Source organism: Hemiscyllium ocellatum, chromosome 11 (genome assembly GCF_020745735.1).
Source record: "Hemiscyllium ocellatum isolate sHemOce1 chromosome 11, sHemOce1.pat.X.cur, whole genome shotgun sequence".
NCBI classification, from domain to species: domain Eukaryota; kingdom Metazoa; phylum Chordata; class Chondrichthyes; order Orectolobiformes; family Hemiscylliidae; genus Hemiscyllium; species Hemiscyllium ocellatum.
The window spans coordinates 64,696,641-64,723,914 of NC_083411.1; the positions used below are offsets into that span (position 1 = coordinate 64,696,641).

At 41.1% G+C, this 27,274-nt stretch overlaps 1 pseudogene; it reads left to right on the forward strand.

Moving 5' to 3' along the window:
- Positions 1-332: 332 nt before the first annotated feature.
- LOC132820043 (sodium- and chloride-dependent neutral and basic amino acid transporter B(0+)-like) overlaps positions 333-27,274 on the forward strand; it is a 272,793-nt pseudogene continuing 245,851 nt past the window's right edge.

Here is a 27,274-nt window from a genome sequence, read left to right on the forward strand (position 1 = left end):
TTGGCTGAAGTTCAACTTGGTTTGGATTCACTTGGAAGCTATTCCTTTTAAAACCAGCACTTTGCCCAAACCCTGAGGACAGGGAATGAATGCCCTTTGATCGTAACTGTTCTGAAAACAAATCATTTAACTCAATAGAAATGTTTAGTGTGGAAATTGAATGATTAGCTAAGTAGAGTTACACCTGTTATGAAACACAGTAAGAGGCTGACTTCTGACTCAACAAGAATAATCCATTCATGAGAAGTTGAAGGACTTTTGGCCAAAAGGAGTGTCCTCATTTTACTTCCAATTCTTGTGCAAGTGGAAGAATAGTTCATTGATGTCTGAAAATGGACCGAAGGCATTTATTTCGGTTCTTACTGAATGACAATCAGCCAAACCCTCCACAGGATACGGTGAGTATTTCAACAAAACAAAACAGTAAAAATCCATGTAAGACAATTTGAGATACTGTTGATTTGTAGATTTTGGTCGTTGTGAATTGTAGACTCTCTGTGGACATCTGGCTGTTTCTAACCTGACAGACATTGCTGCTAAATAGAGAACTGCACCATTTTCCGATAGTTGTGGGAGTGGTGACTATACATTTCACTTGAGATCTAGTCTGAGAAAGATTAATGTCTGAGCTTGCCATTTCAATTCTTTCTCCCAGGATACCGCCAATGAACATGGTGCTGTGGGTGATGAGAATGTGGAACGGGGTAACTGGTCTTCGAAGACTGATTACCTGCTCTCAATGATTGGTAATGCAGTGGGTTTTGGGAATGTTTGGAGATTTCCTTACCTGGCTTACAAAAAACGGAGGAGGTATGGTAGAGAAATTAAAAATATCGGAGAGTAAGAAAGGCAGAACTAAATGGATCGATTTATTGACTTATCCTGAAAATTGTAGTTCAGTAAATAACAAATGTTTATTGCACTAAAAATGATATAGTAAATAATGCAGAGTTAAACAATTTCAATGTGAACTGGTAAATTCAATCCCACAGCTAACAAGTTTGACTACTATTTTCTTATGAAGAGAGAGATATGTCAAGGTAATAGTTTAAAATTAGCAATGTGATGCATCAAATATATGCTATTTATAAACCAAAGTAAATGGTTCATTTATTAATTTGCAATGTATTTTCAATTGATATTGTTTAGAATGCATGAGCCATCCACCTCAGATATATTTACTGCACAATATGTGAAATCCTCAGAAGAGCAGGGTCCTCAGTCAGACCCTGTGTTCAGGTTTGTACATTATCATCAAAACTGCTCAAATCAGGGCTCTTCACAACCCACACCATTGGATTGATGGAAACCAAGGACAAATGCATTAAAGAAATGTCACGACATGATTGTGTAAAGTGACCTGAAAAGATATCTGATTGTGTTAGAGAGTGAAATTCACAAAACGGGAATTTGGACATTCGTAGAGATTTCAGGGTAAATTTTAATCCACCCCACACAGCGTAAGCATGGAGTTTCACTTGAAAATTGAAATCCTTTCCGCTATTTTCCAGGTGCATTCCTTATTCCCTATTCTGTCATGCTGGCCCTTGTTGGGATACCATTGTTTTTCTTGGAGTGTTCCTTTGGTCAGTTTGTCAGCCTTGGGCCTGTTGCAGTGTGGAGAGCTGTGCCTATGTTACAAGGTGAATGTTTATTTTATCGATACAGTCGCAGCAAATTCGGAAAAGTAATAGTGTTGATTTAATAAATAATAATAAACCTCCCTTATCTGACAAAGGTTAAAGCCAAGCTTGTGAAGTAATGTTGCACTCTGATCTGCCATACACGTTATTAGATGTGGTACATGCTGTCTATTGGTTTTTGGCTCATAGTTTGTCAGGTTTTTTTATAAAAATGATGAATTGAAACCCAGGATTCGGGACCTAACACAGCAGAGTGACATCACTGGTAAGGCATAAGTTCATTGGTTGATAATAGCTACTAACATGACTATTATTGGCTACTTTCAGGTTGAAGGTAAATAAGGGAAATATTTAAGGTTACAAATTAAAAGATCAGTTGGAATTTTTTGAAAAAAATCAAATTAAGAACATTTTAAATAAAATCGAGATGCAGGGCTAGGCAATATCTTGTAACTGCATGAAATTGGAGTTGATGGACCCTACTGAGGAGCTGAAAATGTGTTGCTGGAAAAGCGCAGCAGGTCAGGCTGCATCCAAGGAGCAGGAGAATCGACGTTTCGGGCATGAGCCCTTCTTCAGGAATGAGAAGAGTGTGCCAAGCAGGCTAAGATAAAAGGTAGGGAGGAGGGACTTGGGGGAGGGGCGTTGGAAGTGCGATAGATGGAAGGAGGTTAAGGTGAGGGTGATAGGTTGGAGTGGGGGTTGTGGCGGAGAGGTCAGGAAGAAGATTGCAGGTTAGGAAGGTGGTGCTGAGTTCGAGGGTTGGGACTGAGACAAGGTGGGGGAGGGGAAATGAGGAAACTGGAGAAGTCTGAGTTCATCCCTTATGGTTGGAGGGTCCCTAGGCAGAAGATGAGGCACTCTTCCTCCAGCCATCGTGTTGCTATGGTCTGATGATGGAGGAGTCCAAGGACCTGCATGTCCTTGGCGGAGTGGGAGGGGGAGTTGAAGTGTTGAGCCACAGGGTGGTTGGATTGGTTGGTCCGGGTGTCCCAGAGGTGTTCTCTGAAATGTTCCGCAAGTAGGCGGCCTGTCTCCCCAATATAGAGGAGGCCACATCGGGTGCAGCGGATGCAGCAAATGATGTGTGTGGAGGTGCAGGTGAATTTGTGGCAGATATGGAAGGATCCCTTGGGGCCTTGAAGGGAAGTAAGGGGGGAGGTGTAGGTGCAAGTTTTGCATTTCTTGCAGTTGCAGGGGAAAGTACTGGGAGTGGAGGTTGGGTTGGTGGGGGGTGTGGACCTGACAAGGGAGTCACGGAGGGAGTGGTCTTTTCGGAACGCTGATAGGGGAGGGGAGGGAAATATATCCCTGGTGGTGGGGTCCGTTTGGAGGTGGTGGAAATGATGACGGATGATATGAGGTTCAATGTGACCACATCTGTGACAAGTGTTGGTTTCTCTTGTGTATGACCTGTCCTTCTTTGTGTGTGGCTGCATCAAGCTGTGTGTAGCTCCTCAGTACACAAACACTAAATCTGACTATGTACTGAGGTTCTACTTGTCCCTGGTGTTGTGAAGGATGGGACTGGTCTTGTTGCTGCAGACTGCTCCAAGGAATTTGACTGTTCCATATCGCTTTTCCTTTGTGAAGAATTTCAAAACACTTTTCATCACAGGTCTATTAGGAAGAGGTCAGTATGTAGCATCCTCAAGACCCTGTTGGAAAAGGACAGGTTAGTCAGCAGACTGTCAAAGTCATTTCGCAGAATGCCTCATCGCCAGAATTTTCCAACAAGCACCATGACATCACTTGGCTCATGGTGAGAAGGGCAGTACCTGTGAGAATCTTCTCGTACGCCTGGATTGTCTGCGCCACTGCATGTTGCCTACAAAGTGGTTTAAGGAGGGGGAGTTTGTGACTGTCTCACATCTCCTGCTGGAATATGCCTTTGCAAAGAGAGACTGGAGAGAGATGCCACAACTGTGTCACTCGCCCATCTCCACTGACTTGCAGCTGTCTGCACTGGACCCGCTGTTATTGGAGTCACCATTCTTCAGGCGCCATCTCATCACTGCTGGGCCCATTTCAATGCTGCCTCCAATACTGGGTAAACTGTTGGGCCCCACAACCAAGAGTTCCCACTCCGGGCCTCCCGTGATTCCAGCCAGGAGTCTCCTGCTCCGCTGATGCCTTGGTGACACCAGGTGTCCCCGCTCTGGGCCTACTGCGAACCGGAGTGCCTCATTCCACTGACAGGCCAGTCCGCTGGTGTGCCAAGATTCCCACTCCAGCCACCGTCCTCCAATATGCCAGCACTGGCACCTTAAAGAGTCCATCACCTCCGTCTCCGATTGCTGGAGGAGCAGGGGAATGTCCTTGCTACCATCACTGCCACCTCCAATTACTGGAAGGCTGTCACCACTCCGTGTAAAGCCTGCTCTTGTTGCCTCTGACCAACCCACCAAAGAAACGAGAAATGAAAAGAAAAAAAATCAAGAGAGAGCAGAAATTAAAAGATTTTTAAAACGTAGCTGGAAGTGGATGAGCTCTAGATAAGAGTCTGCATGCAGCCCTGCTACACTGTCGCCATCTTGGAAAATTGAGGGTTTGCAGAGCAAAAATGACCCTGACGAGAGTTATGTCCAGGCCTCCCAGCAGCAGTCAGGATATGGGTCAGAAAATAAATCAGGAGGTAGAAAAGGCATGTAAAAAATGATGCACAATTGCAGTAATCATGGGAGTCTTCAATATACAACTGGACGAGGAAAATCAGGTTGGTAGGGGATCCAATAAAAAAGGGATTTGCAGAATGTCTCCGAGGTGATTTGTTGGAGCAACTTGTGATAGAGCCCTCCAAGGGACAGGCAATTCTGGATTTGGTGCTGTGTAATGAGGTAAACTCAATTAAGGAGCTTAAGGTGAATGATCCATCGGGGGCAGTGGCCATAATATGATAAAATTCACCCTTCAGTTTGAAATGGAAGAGCAGGAATCTGGTGTAAGATCTTTACAATTGAGTCAATACAACCAGAAAGCCATGAGGGAGGGGCTGAGCTGAGTTGATTGGAAGGGGACCATAACAGGGAGGACGGTAGAGCAGCAATAGCAGGAGTTTCTGGAGGTAGTTTGAGGGGCAAAACAGAAATTCATCCCAAGGAAGAAGAAACATAGTAAAGGGAGGATGAGGCAACCACGGCAGACAAGGGAAGTCAGGAATAGCATCAAATCAAAAGGAAAAGCATCCAATGTGGTGAAAATTAGTGGGAAGTCTGGAAATTTGGAGGCAGTTAAAAACTAGCAGAGGATACTTACAAAAGCAATAAGGGGGAAGAAGATGAAATCTGACGATAAGCAGATTGTAATATAAAAGAAGATTGCAAGAGTTGCTTTAGATGCATAAAAGGTCAGAAAGAGGTGAGAGTGGACATTGGACCATTAGAAAATGAGGCTGGGGAAGTAGTAATGGGGAACAAAGAAATGGTGAAGAAAGTGAATAGGGACTTTGCATCAGTCTTCACTGGTGGAAGGCACCATTAGTGTGCCAGGATGTCAAGAGTCAGGAGGCAGAGGTGAGTGTAGGGGCCATTCCTGTGGGGAAGGTGCTGGGGAAGCTGCAAGGTCTGTAGGTGAGTAATTCAGCTGGGTCAGATGGACTACACCCCAGAATCCTGAAGGTGATAGCTGAGGAGATTGTACAGGCATTGTTGGTGAACATTCAGGAATCACTGGAGTCAAGGAAGTTGCCAGACAACTGGAAAATGGTTAATGTAACATCCCTGTTTCGGAAGGTATGGAGGCAGAAGGGAGGAAACTATAAGCCGGTTAGTCTGACCTTGATCATTTATAAAATTTTACAGTCCATTATTAAGGATGAGATTGTGGAGGGTTTGGAAGTGCATGGTAAAGTAGGGCTGAGTTAGCACAGCTTCATCGAGGGTAGGTCATGTCTGACAAGTTTGTTAGAATTCTTTAAGGTGGTAATGAGCAGGTTAGACGAAGGAGAACCAATGGATGTGATCTATTTGAATTTCCAGAAGGCCTAAAATCAGGAGCCATGTATGAAGCTGCTAAATGGGATAAGAGCTGGTGGTGTTAGGGGCAAGGTCCTGACATGGTTAGATTAGTGTGGAAATAGGCCCTTTGGCCCAACAAGTCTACACTGACCCTCCAAACAGTAACCCATCCAGACATGGATAGAGGATTGGCTGACTGTCAGAGGGCAGAGATTAGGGATAAATCCACCAGTTCCACAAGGACTGTTGGGACCACAACATTATACATTAACAATCTGGACAAAGGGACTGGGGACATCGTTGCTACGTTTGCAGTTGTTGCAAAGATTGGTAGAGGGACAGGAAGGGCTGAGGAAGTGGGAAGGCTGCAGAAGTACTTACAGTAGTGAGGAGAGTGGGCAAAGAAATGGCAGATGGAATACAGGATGGGAAATTGTGAGAGTTATGCAATTTGGTTAGAAGAATAGAAACAAAGACTATTTTCAAATTGGGGAAAGGCTTTGGAAAACCGAAACATAAAGGGTAGGAGTTTAGGATTCCCTAAAAGTTAACATGCAGGTTCAGTTGGCAGGTAGGAAGGCAAATACAGCGTTAACATTCATTTCAAGAGGGTTAGGATATAAGAGCAGAGATGTGCTACTGAGGTTCTATAAGGCTCTGGTCAGACGGCATTTGAAATATATGAAAATGTTTGGACCCCATGTCTCAGAGAGGATGTTCTGACCTTGGAGGGGTCCAGAGGAAGTTTACAAGAATGATCCCAGGGATGAAGGGATTGTCAAATGAGGAACAGTTAAGGACTCAAAGGAGCCGAGGAGGATTTACAGAATAATGACATTTACAGAATAATGAAATTTACAGAATAATGAATGGTCTGAATAGAGTAAACCTGGAGAAGATGTTTCCACTAGTAGGAGAGACTGGGACATGAGGGAACAGCCTCAAGCTGAAGGGACAACTCATCAGAACTGAGATAAAGAGGAATGTCCACAGCCAGAGGGTGGTGACTCTGTGGAACTCATTGATGCAGCAGGTTGTGGAGGCCAAGTCATTGAGTATACTCAAGACAGAGATAGATAGCTTCTTGGTGGTAAGGGGTTCAAGAGTTATGGGGAGAACTCAAGAGAATGAGGTTCAAAGATATATCAGCCATGACTGAATGGCAGAGCAGACTCAGTGGGATGAATGGCCTAATTCTGCTCCTATATCTTATGACCTTATGGCCTAAGACTGGGCATGTGTGATTATCACCACTCACAATGATAATGGTGTCCTAAAGAATTAGTGAGAGGGCATATAAAGGTGAAGACAAGGAGCATCATTCTTGTAATCTAGACAAAGAACTATAACATAATTAACATTTCCTGTTTAATACAAAAAGCCTTTGAAATCTTTACTGTTGGACACTGAATGTTGAAGCAGCCAACATAATCGATTAAACAAAACCGATATTTCCCCAAAGGTGTGGTCAGCCACGGCAGTCTCCCTGTTCTGTCCTGTGCTCACTGAAAGAAAATCCAATTTGGTTGAGTGACCAGCCAAATGCATGTCAAATACATTATTTTAAATCAATAACTCACAAACCAGACTCCCCTGTTCTTTCTTCTGTTTTCAGGTGTGGGGATTGTTATGATGCTTCTGATTACAATGTCCAACATTTCGTACAACTGCATCGTTGGCTACAGTCTATACTACCTGTTTGCTTCCTTCCAATCACCCCTACCATGGGCAGACTGCTTCAGTTGATGGGGATCAGATGAAACATGCAGCAGGACCCCCAAAGGTACAGTGTTAGCTTCTACTGGGGAAAGTGTACACACTGACTGTTCATTGTTCATTCTGTCAGTCTGAGTGAGGGAGAGAGATGATCAATAGTTTCAGTGACCATCCTCATTGTGGCCATACAGCAGAAAGACTCGGATAGAAAGCAGCAGCAGGAATCATGGCACTGAGTCACTGGAATAGCAGGACAGTCAGTCAGAAATAAATAGTGAAACATCAGAATTTAACAGTCTTTCACATGTCTCACGTTTACTTTCACCTTGTCAATAAGTCTGTGTTGTGTTCTTTCTGACTGCGTTCATTGTTTGTATCTCTCTCCATCCCTGTATTGTGTCTCACACTGACTCCCTTCTCTGTCTATTACTGTGTTTTTTGCAGCTATCATTTTCTTAACTTATTCTCTTTCTCTGAGTTTTTCCAAATATCGATCATCTCACATATATTTCTTACACAGTCTGACTCTAAGACACACAGAGTTTTTGTTGCAATTATTTAAATGTCTCATCTCTTTAATTTCATCTCATCTTCCACAATAACACTATTTAACTCAGGATGTCTCGTGTCACTATCAAAGGTTCATGTTGTGTGAATTGACAAGACTTAATGTGAAATCTTGATGTGAGTCAAGTTGAAATTTCTGAAACAGAGGACAAAATACTTCAGCTTTGAAAGAAAATCTACTTTTAAATAAACTGGGATTGTGGGTGTTCCCCTGACCACACTGTACAGACTGGGGCTGTGGGTGATCCTGGACATCAACTACAGTCTGCACAATATGGTGATAAATCACCCACAGTCCCAGTCTGTACAATACAGATAGGGGTCACCCACAGTCCCAGTCTGTACAATACTGTCAGGGATCACCCACAGTCCCAGAGTGTACAATACAGTCAGGGATCATCCACAGTGCCAGTCTGTACAATAAAGTCAGGGATCACCCACAGTCCCAGTCTGTACAATACGGTCAGGGATCACCAAAAGTCCCAGCCTGTATAATACAGCCAGGGATCACCCACAGTCCTAGTCTGTGCAATACAGCCAGGGATCACCCACAATCCAAGTCTGTACAATACAATCAGGGATACACCTACAGTCCCAGTCTGTACAATACTGTCAGGGATACACCTACAGTCCCAGCTTGTACAATACAGTCAGGGATCACCCACAGTCCCAGCCTGTATAATACAGTCAGGGATCACCCACAGTCCCAGCCTGTATAATACAGTCAGGGATACACCCACAGTCGCAGCCTGTACAATACAGTCAGGGATCACCCACAGTCCCAGTCTGTACAATATACTCAGGGATCACCCACAGTCCCAGTCTGTACAATACAGTCAGGAATCACCCACAGTCCCAGAGTGTACAATACAGTCAGGGATCATCCACAGTGCCAGTCTGTACAATACAGTCAGGGATCACTCACAGTCCCAGAGTGTACAATACTGTCAGGGATCATCCACAGTGCCAGTCTGTACAATACAGTCAGGAATCACCCACAGTCCCAGAGTGTACAATACAGTCAGGGATCATCCACAGTGCCAGTCTGTACAATACAGTCAGGGATCACCCACAGTCCCAGAGTGTACAATACAGTCAGGGATCATCCACAGTGCCAGTCTGTACAATACAGTCAGGGATCACCACAGTCCCAGAGTGTACAATACTGTCAGGGATCATCCACAGTCCCAGTCTGTAGAATACTGTCAGGGATACACCCACATTCCCAGAGTGTACAATACTGTCAGAGATCACCCACAGTCCCAGTCTGTACAATACAGTCAGGGATACACCCACATTTCCAGTCTGTACAATACAGTCAGGGATCATCCACAGTCCCAGTCTGTACAATACAGTCAGGGATCACCCACAGTCCCAGAGTGTACAATACAGTCAGGGATACACCCACAGTCCCAGTCTGTACAATACTGTCAGGGATCACCACAGTCCCAGAGTGTACAATGCAGTCAGGGATCATCCACAGTCCTGTATTTTTGCATTGAAGAGCTTCACATCTTTATTCCAAAAAAAAACTCTCGAAATTTTAGGACATTTCCATTATCCAATATTCCAGAAGAAAAGAACTCAGTTTTTCTCTGCCTCAGACAAAGTGATGGAAGCTGGTACAATTAAAAGATTTAAAAGTTAGCTGGATGTGTATATAAATGTGAAGGGTTGAGATGGATATTGGGCCAAATGTTGGCAAATCGGACTAGATTAATTTCGGGTATGTTTTTTAGCATGGACAAGTTGGACTGAAAGGTCTGTTCCTGTGCTGTACATCTCTCTGACTCGATGACTCTTGATGTTATTTGTTCCATTTAGTATTTCAAAATCCGTGACAAAGTCATCTTTTTAGTTTTTAATTTATAAAGAATAGAATCATTGTCTGTCTAATACCATACAGTTAGGGACATCTATCAACACCCAGGAGACATGGATTTTCCATTATACACCCACAGAATTCAGTGATGGAAGTCCTTATCTCCATAGGCTTGGACTCATTCAAGTAGCGATCGATTTCTACATCTTCTACTTCAGAATTTGGAATGTTACATCTTGCCAAAAATAATTCAGATATGAAGAAGTTATTTTTGAGCTAAAATTACAATGTAATTTTTGAAAACAGTTGTTTCATCTTATCCTTGAAATTTATGTTATTTGAAATTTCATTTTTACATTGCTAGTTTCTGAAAGTGAATTGATAAGAGTACATTCAACAATGTGGTTCATCTGGGCTCAGAGTAATTATGGATGTCCGTAAGATCATAAGACCATAAGATATAGGAGCAGAATTAAGCCAATTGTCCCATCAGGTATGCTCCACTATTCGATCATCACTGATATGTTTCTCAAACTCATTCTTCTGCCTTCTCCCTGTAATGCTTGATCACTTTACCAATTAAGAACTATTTTATCTCTGCCTTAAATTCACCCAATAACTTGGCTTCCACAGCCCTCTGTAGCATTCAGTTCCATAGATTCATCACTCTCTGGCTGAAGAAATTTCTCCTCACCTCAGTTCAAAAGGGTTATCCCTCCACTCTGAGACTGTGCCCTAGGATCCTGGCCTCTCCTATGCATGGAAACAACTTCTCCACATCTACTCTATCCAGGCCTGTCAGTATTCTTAAAATTTCACTGAGATACACCCTCAAGGAAAGACACAGAGTCCTCAACTGCTCATCATGTGATAAGCCCTTCATCCCCAGGATCATTCTTGTAAACCTCCTCTGAATCTCTTCCAATGCCAGCACATCCTTCCTTAGATACAGGGCACAAAACTGCTCACAATATTCCAAATGAGGCCAGACCAAAGCTTTACACAGACTCTACAGTACATCCCTGTTCTTGAGTTCCAGCTCTCTTGAAGTGAGTTGCATTTGCCTTCATAACTGCCAATGAAACTTGCATGTTAACCTTAAGGGAATCCTGAACCAAGACTCTCAAGACCATGTGTACTTCAGATTTCTGAAGCCTTTCCCCATTTAGAAAATAGTCTATGCTTCTATTCTTCCTACCAAAGTGCACTTCCTCACACTTTTCCACATTGTATTCCATCTGCCACTTCTTTGCCCACTCTCTTAATCTCTGTAAGCCTTCTATAACCTCCTCACTTCCTCACCACTACCTGTCCCTTCACTTAGCTTGTCTCATCTGCAAACTTAGCAACAATGCCCTTAGCTCCTTCATCCAGATTGTTAATGTATAATGTGAAGGTCCCAACACTGATACCTGCAGAACTCCACTAGTCACCGGCTGCAATACCCAAAAAAGCCCCTTTATCACCACTCTCTATCTTCTGCCAGGCAGCCAATCCTCTATCCATGCCAGTACTATGCCCCAAATGCCATGTGCTCTTATCTTATTTAACAGCATCCTGCTTCAGTCACCAATCAGCTGAAAGGCTTTTAAAATTAAATGCATCACAAACTAAATATAAATGCATTCTTTTTGTGTGTAACCACAGCTAGAGAAGGAGATCTTCTTTATGAAAATCCTCCACCTCACGAAGAAAGCTTCAGTACAATCAATAATTAACAATCTGCTCTGAAAACCCTGCACATGGCTTCACAGCTGTGACACCCTGCCCCCAACTTCCTCTGGAAATGTGATATCACCCCCAGTTCTCTGCCGATATGAAACTTGACCCCACCCTCCCATTCACTGTTACCATTGGACTCCATCCCCCTCCACCAATGTTGTTGCTACTGGAACCGACCAACAAGACTGCTCCCTTCCCCCAAAAATTCTCCTATCATCCTCAAGTTACCCTCAACACTGGACTATTTAGCAAACTCCATTGGTATCCTGCACCATGGCATCTTACCCACTTGGCACCCTACACCTCCTCAGCTGGCACCTTATCCACCTGGCAACCTGTCACCCTGCTCCTATCCACATGGAATTTTACATAGCTCTCGATTTGCATATCTGCACCCTACCTACATGCACCCTATTTAGCTGGCACCCTTTTCCTATCAGTTTAGCACCTTCCCTTCCCTGCACCCTAACACACATTTATGTTATGAACTTCCTGTTTGACAGCAGCTGTCAGGAACATTAAAATGTGAGAAGACAGCAGTTGTGAAAAGGGGTTTTGCTTTCCCCTGGCAGGCTCTGTGCTGTGAAAGCACTGTCAGATTGAAAATGTGGCTCCCCATTTCTGAGAGAGCCCTGAGTTGAATCTACCGCTCAGAACTGTGGAGCTCCATTCATTCATTTTGTAAAACAAGGAGTGGTGTAGCAAGGTATGTGAGACTCTCCTTCCCTGGATAATCCAGCCCATTATAATCCTTAAAGTCTTCTACAATAACTACTAGTGAATACTTTTGAAGTAACTTTTTATATACAGTACCATTTTAATTTGGTTTTCTAATTACTTTTATGCAGACTTTTATCCAACAAGAGATTAAGCAGATTGAGCACCAGAGCAGGACTGTGCTGAGAGTGAGTGCACGGACTGTACCTCTGTGTTCTGATCTATGCATAACCTTACCCATGTAATCAAAAGGATTAACTAATTCAGTCAGAGTGAAACAGTGACCCTGGTTATATTGAAATGGAATGCAAAATTGATGTATAATACTGAAACATATTTTCCAGAGACTCTCTGCAATCTCACTCTGACTGATGGATATTTTGAAATCGTTAATATAACACAGCTGCAGGAAAACAATGGATGTTGTCCAAATGGATCAGAAATCTCCAATCCTCACCAGGGCCCGAGTGAGCAATACTGGGAGTAAGTACCTTGCTGCAGATAGCTGCACCAATAACCTACACAGCTGGGCCAGTAACTCCTCTTGGGTTGGTTAGTTTGTTTATATGTGTTTAATGAGAGAGAAGCTGTTTCATTTTGATTGAAGTATTATTTACATTGCACACTTGTAACAAAATGGCATCATGGAAAGGAAACTTTTACTATTTAATATTCATCTGGTTTCTAAGTATTGTAACTTTGACAATATTTATAAAGCAAAACACTTTTCTTTGTTTTCTTGCTCTTCAAGGATAATATTCATGACCAGAATTCTTAAACATGAAATGGTTAGAATCATGTTCATTTCTCTGCTTTTAATTGTAATAAGTTATTATTTTAACACACAGTCCTGGGACTGGATTTAGATTAACTGTCTGGAGGTAGATACCATGTGTAGGAAGATGAAGGAGCTGAATTCATTGGAAGACATAGTGACTAAACCAGATAGGTTTCACAGTGCATTGTGAAGCAGTCAGTGAAACATTGTCAGAAACTCTTTCACATCAAATCAGCTGCAGGGAATCTCATCAACTTGTTTGAACAAAGCTTTACATTGAAAAATATCAATACACACGAGGAAAAAAATGTCATACAGAATATCAAACTTCACATTTATTTCTGAGTGCAAGAATCAAAGCTTCTATAAATCAAAAATTAATTTAGATATTATACAACTCTGTTTGTTAAATACATTGATGCACTATGTCTAAAAACATCTGTGTGTAATGAAGAGTGTCCTAACTTACTACATGTTTTTGTTCTTATTTTCTGTAGTAAAGTAGTTTTACGCCGTTCCAGTTCAATGGATGAGACTGGGGAGGTAATCTGATATTTAGCCCTCTGTCTGCTTCTTGCCTGGCTAATAGTTGGGGCAGCATTATCAAAAGGACTCAAATCTTCAGGAAAGGTAAATGATTGGTGATAAATAGAGTTAAAACTCGTGACAAAGTAACAGTAAAGCTAGAAACGATAAATAATTTGTGAAGTGTCTGGTTTATCTCCCAGGTGATGTTAACAGTGTCTCTATGGGAAATGGGAGATTCATAATTCATCAACATTTCAGGCCTGAGGGAGATCTGAAGAACTTTCTCCTGAGGGAAAGAACAGCAACTTCCCCAAACCCCTGCAATGTGTCCCTCATTCTAAGGGTTCACTCACTGACACTGGAATTCTGGGTGAATTTCCAATTGCTGTGGAAGGCTGAGGAAGGATTGGGGGTTGGGGGGGGGGGGTGGTGGCGGTGATGGGGAAGGATAGGATCAGGGTTTTATTTGAGTGAAATGAGATTTGTTTGGCCGTGAGAATGGGACTGAGACCTGAGGAACAATCATTAGGTGAAAACAATAAAATGCTGGTAATGCTCAACAGCTTATGAAGCACCTGTCAAGACAAACCGAGCTAATCTTTCACTTCCATGGACTTTCATCAGACCGAGAGAAATAAATAACAGTTTAAGAGGTTTCTTAAGACAATGGACATGGGGAATATGGTTCGGTGAGGAAAAGGAAGATTCTGTGATAGGTTGGAGGACAACAGAGGTTAACTAACAAAGCTCTGACCTTCATCCCCGTTGTATTGTTGGATAGGTTCCAAACCAAAGAGCAAATGTAATTTTAAGGCTGTTAGGAGAATCACAACATGTGACATTCCAGTGTAATGTGCCTTTAGTAGTTACTAATGTTGAAGGAATATGTTGTAACAGCCGTGGGTGGAATCTGTTAGTGACATGAGCAGCCTGTGCTAAGGTGAGATTTAATGCAGAATCAGGTGAGAAATCTCATAAGGTCCAACTTGACGTCAGGAACAACTTGCTGTGTCTTTTATGTACCTACCCAGTGAGGAGGTGAGCTTCTTGGGTAAGAATTACCTTTAACTGATTCTTTTCATTGTGTAATTTCTGTTATTATGTCTGAAGACCTGTGTCCCCTTAAGAAGGGTTCGAGATCGGTCAAAGGAATCAACAAATGCGGTCTATTCAAAAAACAAGGGTCATTAGTTGATTCAGTTAAGGTACCTTGATGCAATTCTATCCAGCAACACAGAGATTGAAGCTTCTGTGTTCTGGGGAAAAGTTGCGCAATTACATTAGAAAATTACACATTATTTACATGTTTTTAAAGAAATAGTACAGTCTTAATTACAAGAAAGACCAATCACATATGATTTACAGTGAATTAATCTAATGATATTTTCTGGGAAAGGGTTCTTAACTACAAAAAAATGTCCAATCAATTGTAATATGGTGATATGATTGAAGACAGGCTAATCCAATGGTATTTCCTTTAAGAAGGATATCTAATTTACGTAAATTGTCATGCCATGTATTAGTTCAACGTTTGTTCAAATGCTCAATTAATGTATCAGTGTTTATCTTATGAAAACTCTATTGTCCTCATCTTTCAACTGCAAGTTAATTCTGCAAATCAGCATTATGTTCAGCAGTATGATTCACAGGCCATTTTATAGTATTCTTTTAAATCGAGAAACCATTTTGTTGTAATAAAAATCTTCATATTTTGTTGCCTAAATTCAAATTTTAGATCCTCATGTCTATAGTGTTTAAATAAGCACATTATAACAAGGTATCACAAAACAAAGTCTCAACATGCAAACCCTGTGAACTAGATGAAAACGCAATCCTTGCGTACATCTTCCATGTTACTATTCCTCTTCAGTTTGTCATCTGTTCCCTTCGATGCATTGATGAGAATCCATTTAATTTGCCATTTGGTTGGATAATATTGTCTTTATTCCAAGGTGAATGATGTATAAAAGTAGGCAAAACTTGCTACAAAGGTACAGCAGCTACTGTTTTGGCCTTAGTTAGGGGGTATATTTGTATTGGAGAAAGTTCAGTGAACGTCTTTGTATTAATTCTTTTGAAAATATAAGTTTGAGCCTGTACTCACAGGAATTTAGGAGACCGAGAAATGATCTTCAAAGATTTCGAATGGTCTTAGAAAGCTTGACCTTCTCAGAGAATCTCGAACAGGGAGCAAAGTTACAAAATAGGGTTCTCCAAATGAGATAGAGATGAAGTGGAATTTTTAATCTTTCAAATACTCTTCCTCCGAAAGCAGTAGAGGTCAGATCATTGAATATATGCAAGGCAGAGTTTGACAAATTGTTGATGTACAAGAGAGTCAAAGGTTCTGGAGAGGGCAAGTGTCAGGGTGATCAGGCAGAATCTTATTGCATGGTGGGGCCACATGGCCTTGTACTGCTTCAAGGTTTTATTTTTTTCTGTTGTACCAGTAATACAGGAAAATCTAACAAGGTGCTCTCCATGCTCAGGTGGTTTATTTCACTGCGACATTCCCTTCCGTGGTTCGGACCATACTCCTGATCCGAGGGGTTACCCTGGAGGGAGCTTCTAAAGGAATTGAATTCTACATCGGAAGCCAGTCAGACTTCTCCAGACTGGCTGATGCTGAGGTAAATACAGCAATATGAATGATTGAGTCTCATTAGTATTTTTAGTTGAATCGATTCGTGCCTCAGCACATGTACTTTGTTAGCTTGTCATCATTGATTTAAACTGAAAATGTGTTGCTGGGAAAGCGCAGCAGGTCAGGCAGCATCCAAGGAGCAGGAGAATCGACATTCCTGAAGAAGGGCTCATGCCCGAATCGTCAATTCTCCTGCTCCTTGGATGCTGCCTGACCTGCTGCACTTTTCCAGCAACACATTTTCAGCTCTGATCTGCAGCATCTGCAGTCCTCACTTTCATCATTGATTTAAAATCAGTGTATTGCTATATAGTGAGTCCTTAATTCAATTCTTGGAAATTTTTAACAAAGCTTGTGATGAATTCAAAGAGTCAGTTTAAGGTCTATATCATCCTGCCATTAACAGGAAAGAAGGTCAGGGCATCAGCTATGATGGACGAGAGGATCGAAATTGATGAGGAATTATGATAGGGATTGGGATGCAATAGAATTCTTCCTTCATGCCTCCTCCTTTCTGAAATCTTGGAAATGATTTAGGAGTTTCGGGTGAAATACCTCATTGACCTACACAGCAAATACTGACCCACATTTTGCTGTATCAGGGCAATAGAAAGAGCCACTCTTGATGAGCCTTGTCCTTATCCATTCTATGTCAATGATATTTGGTGCTGCAAGTATCTGGAAGTAGGAGATGGAAATGAAAGAACATTGTCTATATCTGAAATCTACATTGGAGTGAACATTGGAAAGCAACTGATTATATCTTGAACCAGTCAGATTATCGTACTTGGAATATAACAATGCAAGGACTGAGACAGAAAAGGAAGTGTAAGTTTGAGTGGGTGACTTCCAAGCTGTGATTCCATTCTTCCAGTAGGTAATTTAAGTGCCCGAAATTGTGACTGGCAGTAAGTAAATGCTTGGCACGTCATTAAAAGGCTATTTCAATGTCATGTTTCTTGAAACAAATCTCCGAGGTGATTCAGTCAACAGCATAAGGACAGAAACATCATGGAGCCCAGTGAATGCAAATAGGCAGACTAGGCAATGCCACATTTGTGAAGCTGACAGTGTCCTCATGCATACTGGATAATGATGGCTGGAATTTTGTATTCAGTCCAAAGATACAGCAGTCTTTGTGAATAGACAATGGTGAACACTATTTATTGCTTAATTTTTTCTGACAGGAATTGGATTTTGATTTCCATTTAAATCATTTAACCATTGTTTACATAATCCTAGAAATTACAGTGTAATTTTACTGGTTCTTGTTGATATTAAGCTACTGTGATATTATTACAATATGAAAGTGATCATTATTTATGGTAAAAGGTGTTCTTTGTTGTTACTTTCACGAAAAGAATGGAATTAACTATGTACAATACTGCAAGTGAGTCAGTCACTGAAAACCATGGCTGGTGAAAGAGTATACAGTCACGTCTTCGATAGTGCAATAGTCACGTTCCGTGTGACCCTGCGCTATGCAAGAATCACGCAATACAAGGAGCAACTTACAGTGTTGCCGATGTAATCATGTTCTAGCCAACATACTTTTTGAATTTTTGTACTTTAGAAAAGCGTCCCCAATCGTCAATCACGGTACAGGTAATTTGTGTTAATGAAACGTTCATTATACCAGAAAGACCTGTGTCAGATATCCCAGAGGAAATTTAACTGTAAATAATCAACTGTAGTGATGACTGTTCTGTTTAAGAAGAGTTACTGTTGACCAGAGGGAGCTACTTTGCTCAGTTCACCATGGATTAACCACACGAGTTCTCATTATCTTCACATTAATGTCGTTTATCTGTTGTGCATGTTTGTGTTTCATTTCCCTCCAGACATCTATTCTATTTTGAATTTACCAGGTCTGGAAAGATGCTGCGACTCAAATTTTCTTTTCTATCTCAGTGGGTTGGGGCACTTTAGTAGCATTGTCGTCTTACAACAAGTTCCACAATAACTGCTACAGAGATACCATCATTGTCTGTGTTGTTAATTGTGCTACGAGTGTGTTTGCTGGATTTGTCATCTTCTTCATCCTGGGACACATGGCTCACATACAAGATAAGCCCATTTCAGAGGTTGCCCAGTCAGGTAAACTAGAGCTGTTAAAATTGTCAAGGATCAGACAGCTTTAATGTTCTCTCTGAAGTGATTCAACCCAACATTCCAGTGATTCCAGTGTCCAGACACAATAATCAATCCTCAGATCCAAACTGATAGCCAGGCTCTGAAGACACATTGCCATGATGTTTGGTTTATACTGGACAGGGATTGGAGCTGAATAATGCAATGGTATGCCCGGGGTTGAACCCTAGCTCTTAAAAGTGAGCTTTTGAAATAATCACAGAATAGTAAATTTCAAAAGCACTCAGTTAACACTATATTCCGCTGTAAGATTTGCTGTTTACCTTAGAATTATATTTCATATGAGCCACATTTTATATTTAAGAAGTAAATTTTGAATGAATTCCATAATATTGTGCTTTTAGGTGAATCAGAGACAGTTTTTATTTATTGACGATTAGTTACTAATTATGTGCTCAAATATTCAATTTGACAGTGGTACATTTTAAAAAATGTTTAATATGAAGAACAAGAAACATGGAAATGTTCTGTGCTAAGCCACTTGTATCGGTTGATGATGCTGTGATAAGTAATTAATGACCAGGTAAAGTTACAATAAAACACAGTTCACACATTCTGATTACTCCAGTAGTCTGAGCACTGAGTGGTTTGACAGCCTAAACCGAGGCAGGAACATAGGAACAGGGGTAGGCCACTCAGTCTGAGTAGTTTGCCTCACTACTCCATGTAATAATGAAGGATCAAACATTTCAATGTTTTTTACTCATTCCATTCCCTGACCTTGTACACCACTGAGAATCAGAAATATAATAATCTCAATCTTAAATCTACTCAAATCTTGACCTCCACAGCCCTCTGTGCTGGACAATTCCAATGTTTCACAACACTCTGAATAAACTAATTTCTTGTCAGCTTGGCCCTCAGTGGCATCCCCCTTAGTTTTAAATTATGGCCGCTGGTTTTAGATTCTGCAGACAGAGGAAATATCTTACCTGCAGCTACTCTGTTGTTCTCTTTAACTACGTTGTAAGTTTCAATGCAATTGCCTCTCATTCTACGAAACTCTAGAGAGTAAGGCCCAGTTTTCCCAATCTTTCTTCATCGGACAGTTCTACCATTCCAGGAGCAAGTCTGCTGAACGTTTGTTGCACTCCCTCTATGCAATGACATTTTTACTGAGAAAAAATGACCAAACTGTACACAGTTTCCAGGTGTGGCCTAACCAAGCTGCTATACAACTGAAACAAGACTTCACTATCCCTGTACTCAAATCCTCTTGCAATAAAGGATGACATTCCATGAGGCTTCCTAATAGCTTGCTGCACACACATGTTAACCCTCAGTGACTTAGCACCAAGGAGACTGAGGTCTCTTTGTACAACTACACTTTACAATCCCCAACCATTTAAGAAACACTCTAAATTATCCGTTCAATTATTTCTCCCCATTCTCTACTCTCCAACATTATTCCCTGTTTTAAAATGCCAGTTTCACCAATATATTAGAGAGATTCTTTTTTTGCTTAGATTGCAAATGTCACTCTGAACTCAGTGTTCACTGCTTCTAAATATTATAATTTCTGAATTGAAAGTGATTAGTATTACAAATATATAATAACTAATGTTTTTTATTGTAAACACATATCCGCACAACTTTGGTGACATGAATAGTTTTGCAAATGTTGGCTAATATTGGCAACTGTAATAAATTAAATGAAATGAATGTCAACAACAAGTTAATAGCAACGTTCATTATGTCATTTCAATTCTATTCACTGTTCAGGTTTCGGTTTGGTCTTCATTGCCTACCCAGAGGCCCTTGCACAGTTACCGTGGGCACCATTATGGTCTGTTTCATTTTTCTTCATGCTGCTCACTCTGGGAGTTGACACACAGTTTGCAGGTTTAGGTAAAAATGGCATTGCATCACTTAAAAAAATCATTTCTTTTGAAGAAATTATGACAGTGTTGGGCAAAAAAGTGCTGTTGGTGATGTTAGTGGACAAACGCACAACATTTCTTTGTAGCAATTGTTCCCTCATTGTCTGAAAGAAGAATGCAGCTCTTAGTCTTAAATGATTAGCACCTGCATCAAAATAAAAATTGGGGAAAAGTTGCATCGGCATCCAAATGATTTCACAATACAATTTGCACTAACAGCGATGGTGAGGGAAGGCATCATAGAAGATCAAAATGTGAGTTGGAGGAAATGAGAGAGATGAGGGTCAGTGTTATTAGTAAGTAAGAACGGAGAGTGTATGAGCAAATATTAAAAGAGAAAGACAAACCAGTAGAACTTATTAGCAAAAGCATGCAGCATTCAGAGTTAAGTTGATGACCTGACAACACAAATAGAGACCAGTCACACCACCTGGTGAAGATTATTGAAATGTGGTTGCAGGAAGATCAGTACTGGGAGTGAAATGTCCTAGGGTAATGAGTATTCCAAAGGGATAGGCAAGTAGGAATAGGAGGTGGAGCTGTTTTATTGGTTAAGGGAGATATCAAGGTGCATTAAGAAAAGATATTGGCACTACGAACCAAGATATTGAATCAATCTGAGTGGAAATAAAAGGCAAGGGAAGAAACCCCTTGATAGGAATAATTTACAGATTCTCAAACAGTACTTCCAAAGTAGGGCTTAGTATAAATGAGGCAGTAATGAGGGCTTATGAGCCAGCCACAACAGAAATTATGGGTGATTTGTACATAGATATTGATTGGATTCATCAACTTGGCAAGGGTAGTATTGAAGGAAGATTCATAGAGTGTCTGAGGGATTCTTTCTGATGGCAACGTGTCATGGAATCAACTGGCTGCTTCACATTTGGTATTGTGTAATGAAGAAGGATTGGTAAATGATCATGTAGTTAAGGATCATCTTGTAGGGTGTGATCACAACCTTCTATAGTTTCAAATTCAGATGGCAAGAGTGAAGACAGAGTCATATACAGGAGTTTTATTGTTGGCCAAAAGTCATTATACAGGCCTGAGAAAGCAGTTGGCCCTGGGGGACTAAGGAAAAATATTAAAGGAGCAGGCCATTTGAAAAATGGTGGCAAATGCTCAATGAGTTACTAAATATCTGTCAATTAAAGTATATTCCTGAGAGGAAAAGGAATTATAGAAAGGTAAAAGATAATCCATGGCTTACCAAGGAGGTCGAGGATAACATAAAGACAAAAACTAGGGCATATCATACTGCAAATGTTTGAGACACTCTGGAGAATCAGGAGATCAATAAAAGGAAACTAGCAAAAACCATAAGCTCTGACACCAAAAGCTTCTATAAGTATATAAAAAGGAAGAGAGTAGTGAAAGTAAATGGTGGCCCTTTAGAGGATGGAAATGGTGAGGTAATTATGGGAAACTCAGAAATGGCAGAGGCACTAAACCAGTATTTTGTGTCTTTTTGCAGTGGAAGATTATAATTTCTTCCCAAAATCTGCAGTTACTATAGAGGAACTCGGTGAAATTACTAGGGAAAAGGTATTAAGTAAACTGATGGGATTAAAGGCAGATTAGTCCCCAGGACCTGATGGCCTGCACCCTAAGGCAGCAGAGATAGTGGATATATTAGTTACTACATTCCAAAATTTCCTCGATTCTGGAAAGGTGCCAGTGATTTGGAAACACTTTAATGTGAAGCCTGTATTTGAAAAAAGAAATAGGCAAATCATGGAAAATTGTAGATCAATTAGTTTGACCTCGGTCGTGAGGAAGTTGCTGGAGTCAATAATAATGACCACTTGGAACAACAAAGCTCAATTCCCCAGTGGCAGCATGGTTTCATACAGGACAAGTTGAACTTGACAAAATTGTTGGAATTTTTGAGGATGTAACTATCAAGTTGGATAATGGGGACACAGTGGATGTGTTATATCTAGACCTCCAGAAGACATTGATAAGGTGCTGCATTAAGACTGATACAAAAGGTTAGACCGGAGGGTGTTTGGGGGTAGAGTATTGGTTCGGATAGAGGATTGGTTGACTGACAGAAAGCAGAGGGGCGGGATAAATGGGTCCTTCTGGCAAACTGTAACTATTGGGGTAGCACAGGGTTCAATCCTCTGACATCAATTATTGACAATCTATATCAATGAGCTGCCAGGAGGGACAGAATGTAACAAAACAAAATTCACAGCTAGAGAATGAACTAGAATCTGGCAGATGGAATTTAACGTGGATAGGTGCGAGGTTACATATTTTGGCAAGAATAATGAAAGAGCAAATTATTAATTAAATCAGAAGCAGATTCAAAGTGCCTCAGTGTAGAGGGATCTGGGTGTCCTTGTGTATGAATCACAGAAAGTGGGTATGTAGGGGCTGCATCTAATAAGAAAGGCAAGTGGAATCTTGGCATTTATTGCAAAAGAACTGGTTTATAAAAGTAATGTTGTCACAATTATATGAGATGATGTTGAGACCATACTTGGAGTATTGTATCTAGTTCTGGTTTCTTTACTTGAGGAAGGATGTGGAGATCAGAAGAATGAGGGATGATCTGATTGACACACATAAAATGCTCAAGGGGATTGATAAGGTAGATGTGGAACAGATATTCCTCCTTGTCGGACAGTCTTGAACAAGAGGTCATAGATATAGCCTGAGAGGAAGTAGGTTCAAAACTGGGGTGAGGAGAAACTATTTCTCTGACAGGGTTGTGAATCTGTGGATCTCACTGCCCCAGAGTGCAGAAGAGGCAGAATCAATCAACAAATTCAAGAAAGAAATAGATATGTTTTGATGAAAAATGGGACAAAGGGCTGTGGGAAACAGGCAGGAATTGCAACCACAATAAGAACAGCCATGAATGTGACAAATGGTCGAGTGGGTTTGAAGGGCTGAATTGTCCACTCGCTCCTAATTTCTATGTTCCTCTGCCCAATAGCTCTTCTGGTGATCTTCAATCTCAGATGTTAATGTTCTATATCTTTTCTTTGCTCTCATGCCTAGAATTTATCTTTTCGTTGAGACAGATCTTGCTGTTCAAGAGATGGGGATTTTTATTTACCTGCCTTACAGGGAGCAGGATGGTCAGCAAACTTATTCACTCATGTTGAAACTCACTCATGTTGAAACTCACTCACGTTGAAACACCCTACGTGATATTTGAGGATAACGATGATGCAGTTTTCCTCTGCATCAAAGCAACAGGAAAAATACAACTGGGGGAAAAATACATATCTCAGAGCCAGAAAATGGATGCAAAAACCTTTTACTCCGGGGCTTTGGTGTGTCCAGTGATGTTTTGTCCTGTCATTGTGCAAGTTATTAATTAATGTCTTCATTTGACATTTTCTTCCATCAGAAACAGTTATGACAGCCCTGCAAGACCAGTTCCCTACATTGGTCCAATCAAAGCGCCTTCTTCTGACAGCTGGTGTTTGTTCGTTATTTTATCTGCTTGGCCTTCTATGTGTGACACAGGTAGGTTGTATTTCAGTGATATCAGCTGTTTTCACATGTACTCAGTAACTGTAAAAGGTGATCAAATTCACAGGATGAAAAAATAAAGAAGGCATTAGTGTTCTGGTCCTTTCTTTTTGCAGTTGTTTAATGTTGTGCAGTGATCATGTCATATTGATATCTTGCTGTGATTCTGAGTTTATTCTCAGATAATCCACTCTTACAATAGGACTGGGAAACAGGACCACGGTTCAGTTTTTAATGTCATAAAATTGCTCAGCAGACACATTCGTTATCGCGGTTAGTTGTTACAGGGAAGCATAGCTGCTCTCCCTTCGCAATATGTACTGCACACTAAACAAGTCTATAGCTGTCAGTGACATGTATTATATCAAGGTTATATGCTCATCAGCATGTTCTTCTTAAAATGATATTACTATATTCCTATAACATACATGAATGAAAATAAATATTTCTCAGACTGGTTGTGAGAACTATCACTCCAAAAATAGGTCACTGTGCTTAGGAGTTTAAGAATTGAACTGTTTAAGACTTTAAGTGGTTGTACAATGAATCAATAATTTAATAATCCTTCCAGATCTCATGATCTTCTTTCTGTCCTGTGATCTAGATTTATCAACTGACTGTTCTTGGCTCACTGATATTTTGGTGACTTTCCTTTTGTTAAAGAGGAGATTATTTTCATGGTTGCGTTCAACATTTTCATTCCCTGAGTTTACCTCTGGTGGTGCTCTGTGCACAGTCAGAATGCTCAATGTTAGAATGTTGTACAATTCCCCAAATTATTTTCTATTCCTCCTTCTCATTGTTCCATTAGATATTGTGACTCCTTGAGTTTAAGGCTCACTGCACTTTCTGAGTACTTCTGTGGGTGACCATGTTCCCTGGATGGGATGTATGATTCAAACCTTTTACCACTCTCACAAACTAGATAATTCCACACCCAGATGTCAAATGAGTGCTGTTTTTATTCTGCCTGAATGTTCAAGATGTTTATCCCATATTTACAGGAAATTGGACTGTTCATGACTTGACAAATGTGTCCTGACTTGCTTTTTAATGTGATTGTTGCTGGTAATAGAAAGCCCATACCTAGACGTATTGTTATGAAGTGTGACATGGCAATATGGAGATGGTGTCCGGTTGCTCACTTCATGACGGATGGCTGAATAGTATGAACCATTTCATTCAGCAAAAATATTGGGTCTGGGATAATGTGGTGAGGCTGTCACATGATTTAGACCCCACGTAGTACACATCCAAGGTATCCTAGGTCCATAAGATATTTATCAGTGCAGTATGATCCAATTTCAGATATTTTCTCCAGGTACACAATGCACTTTATACTTATGGTGATTACCATGGGTGTAGTTGAGTAATCCTTCCAATGTCTGGTGGTTGGAAAATTGGAATATTACTCAGTGACTTGGTGAAAATTGTCACCGTGGATGGTAAGTAAATCTGTTACAAGCTTCAACCAAAGATATATTGGAATCTTGTGAGGGTAGAGAAATTTTTTTTCTGTTGATGTGGTGGCTGACTTTGACATGCCTGATACACCCTCACAGTCTTCTCGATTTTTCTGTTGTGAACTGAGCAATACACAGTGAGCTGTACAGGGGCCTTTTTCACCCTATGCCCATATGCCCCTGGTATAATGAGGCAATAGAGTTTACTAAAGAGCTTCAGCTACAAGCATCTGTTTATGTTTGAAAAGCATGCCTCTTGAAGAAATGTTTTCTGTCCTATGTTCAAACAGTTAGATTGTTATTGTGATAGAATATTGGATCCAAAAGCAATGAATTTACCATTATGTATGCCCCAACACTGTTTTGACAAGGTCAGGCCCAGTGGGAGGGATGACATGGATGAAGGTGCTCAGGCCCGAAAAATATTGAACTTGATATCGAGTCCTGACAACTGCAGGGACCCCAAATGGAAATGGGATGCTGACCAGAGTTTCCAGATGACCTTGGGCTCCTTTCATCACAGCTAACCCATTTTCACTCACTAATGGTCCCCATAAGCAACTTTTCTTTCACCCAGGCTCAACAGTATCCATTCCTTTGTCTGCCTAACAAGTGTTCTCTCTTTGTGTGGGCTCCATCTCCACCTGTTGTTCACTCCGTTCTCCCAATCCCTGTCTTCAGTGTATATCCCATCTTTTCCTAGCAACAATGAGTTCTGAAGAAGGATCACTGGTCCTGAAATGTTGACTCTGCTTTCTCTCCACAGAAGCTGTCTGACCTGCTGAGTTTCTCTGGCAAATTTTGTTCTTGTTTCAGATTTCCAGCATCCACATTCCTTTGCTTTTAGAATTCCGCAGGTGGCCTGATCCCTATGCCCTTAACTTCCAGATACATGTACCTGTGAATGCTCCTGCATGGCTGTATGTGGAATACTCTCTGCTTCCCACCAGCTCCACCACCATTGTCACTGTTGGTGCACCCAAGTGCTTCTCTCTGAGAGAAATTATGTTTGAGACACGGAATTGTTCATTCACTTTTAATCTGTAGCAAAAGCTTCCCTTCATTGCCAAGCCTTCAAATGAGGCCTTGTGCAATCATATTCTTCAATTTCTGTTTCTGTTGGGTATAATTGCGTTGTGCAGGAAGAGATCTTGAACCCTTCCCATTATAGTGCACATTCTCTGCTAGCCCTCTGTATGAGCCAGTTAAGAGAAAGATGCGGCCGTTAATGTTTCCTTTGATTTGTTCACACTCTACCCTCCTCCTCTACATTATATACCCTCCCCACCTCTCCTAGCCTTCTCCCTTTTCACCGATGTTCCTTCTGTTTCTCTTCAGTCTCCTCCTGTGATGATCAGCTCCTCCACTATCCCCTATGATATTCCTGCTTATCCACCACCACCACACTGTTTTCTTTTGGCTCAGTTGGCTGGATGGTTGGTTTTAAAGAGAGTGATGCTGGAAAAGCACAGCCGGTCAGGCAGCATCTGAGGAGCAGGAGAGTTGATGTTTCGACCATAAGCTCTTTACCAGGAAGATGATTCCAGCACCACACGTTTTGACTCTGATTTCCAGTATCTGTAGTCCTCACTTTCTCCTGGATGGCTGATTTACAATGTTGGGGGGGGGGGGGGGGGGGGGGGGGCGGAGGGAGAGGGGCACCAACAACACAGGTTCAACTTCTGCATTGACTGAGGTTACCAACAAACAATAAAAATGTAAATTAAGAAGATTGATAATCCAATCATCAATAAATCGTTTTGGAGGTTTGACAACTCATTCTGACCTGGTGATTGTATACCGATTTGAAGAGAAGTGTGTTATTTTCAGTTGCTCTTGACTGGTAACTCAGTTGCCTTGATGTTAGATGCTGCAACTCAGCATCATGTCATGATCATCGGCATCAGAATTTTCTCCCTCACTGTCTGCAAACATGCTTAGCTTAGCCTAGCCTTAGGGGAGACAATGGCCTACTGGTATTATCGGTAGACTGTTAATCCAGAGATCCAGGGAATGTTTTGGGAATCCAGGTTTGAATCCTGCCACAGCAGATGGTATAATTTGAATTCAATAGACTCTGGAATTAAGAGTCTAATGAATTCAAATGAATCCATTGTTGATTGTTAGAAACACCCCTTTGGTTCACTAATGTCCTTTACGGAAGGAAACTTCAATTATTACTTGGTCGGGCC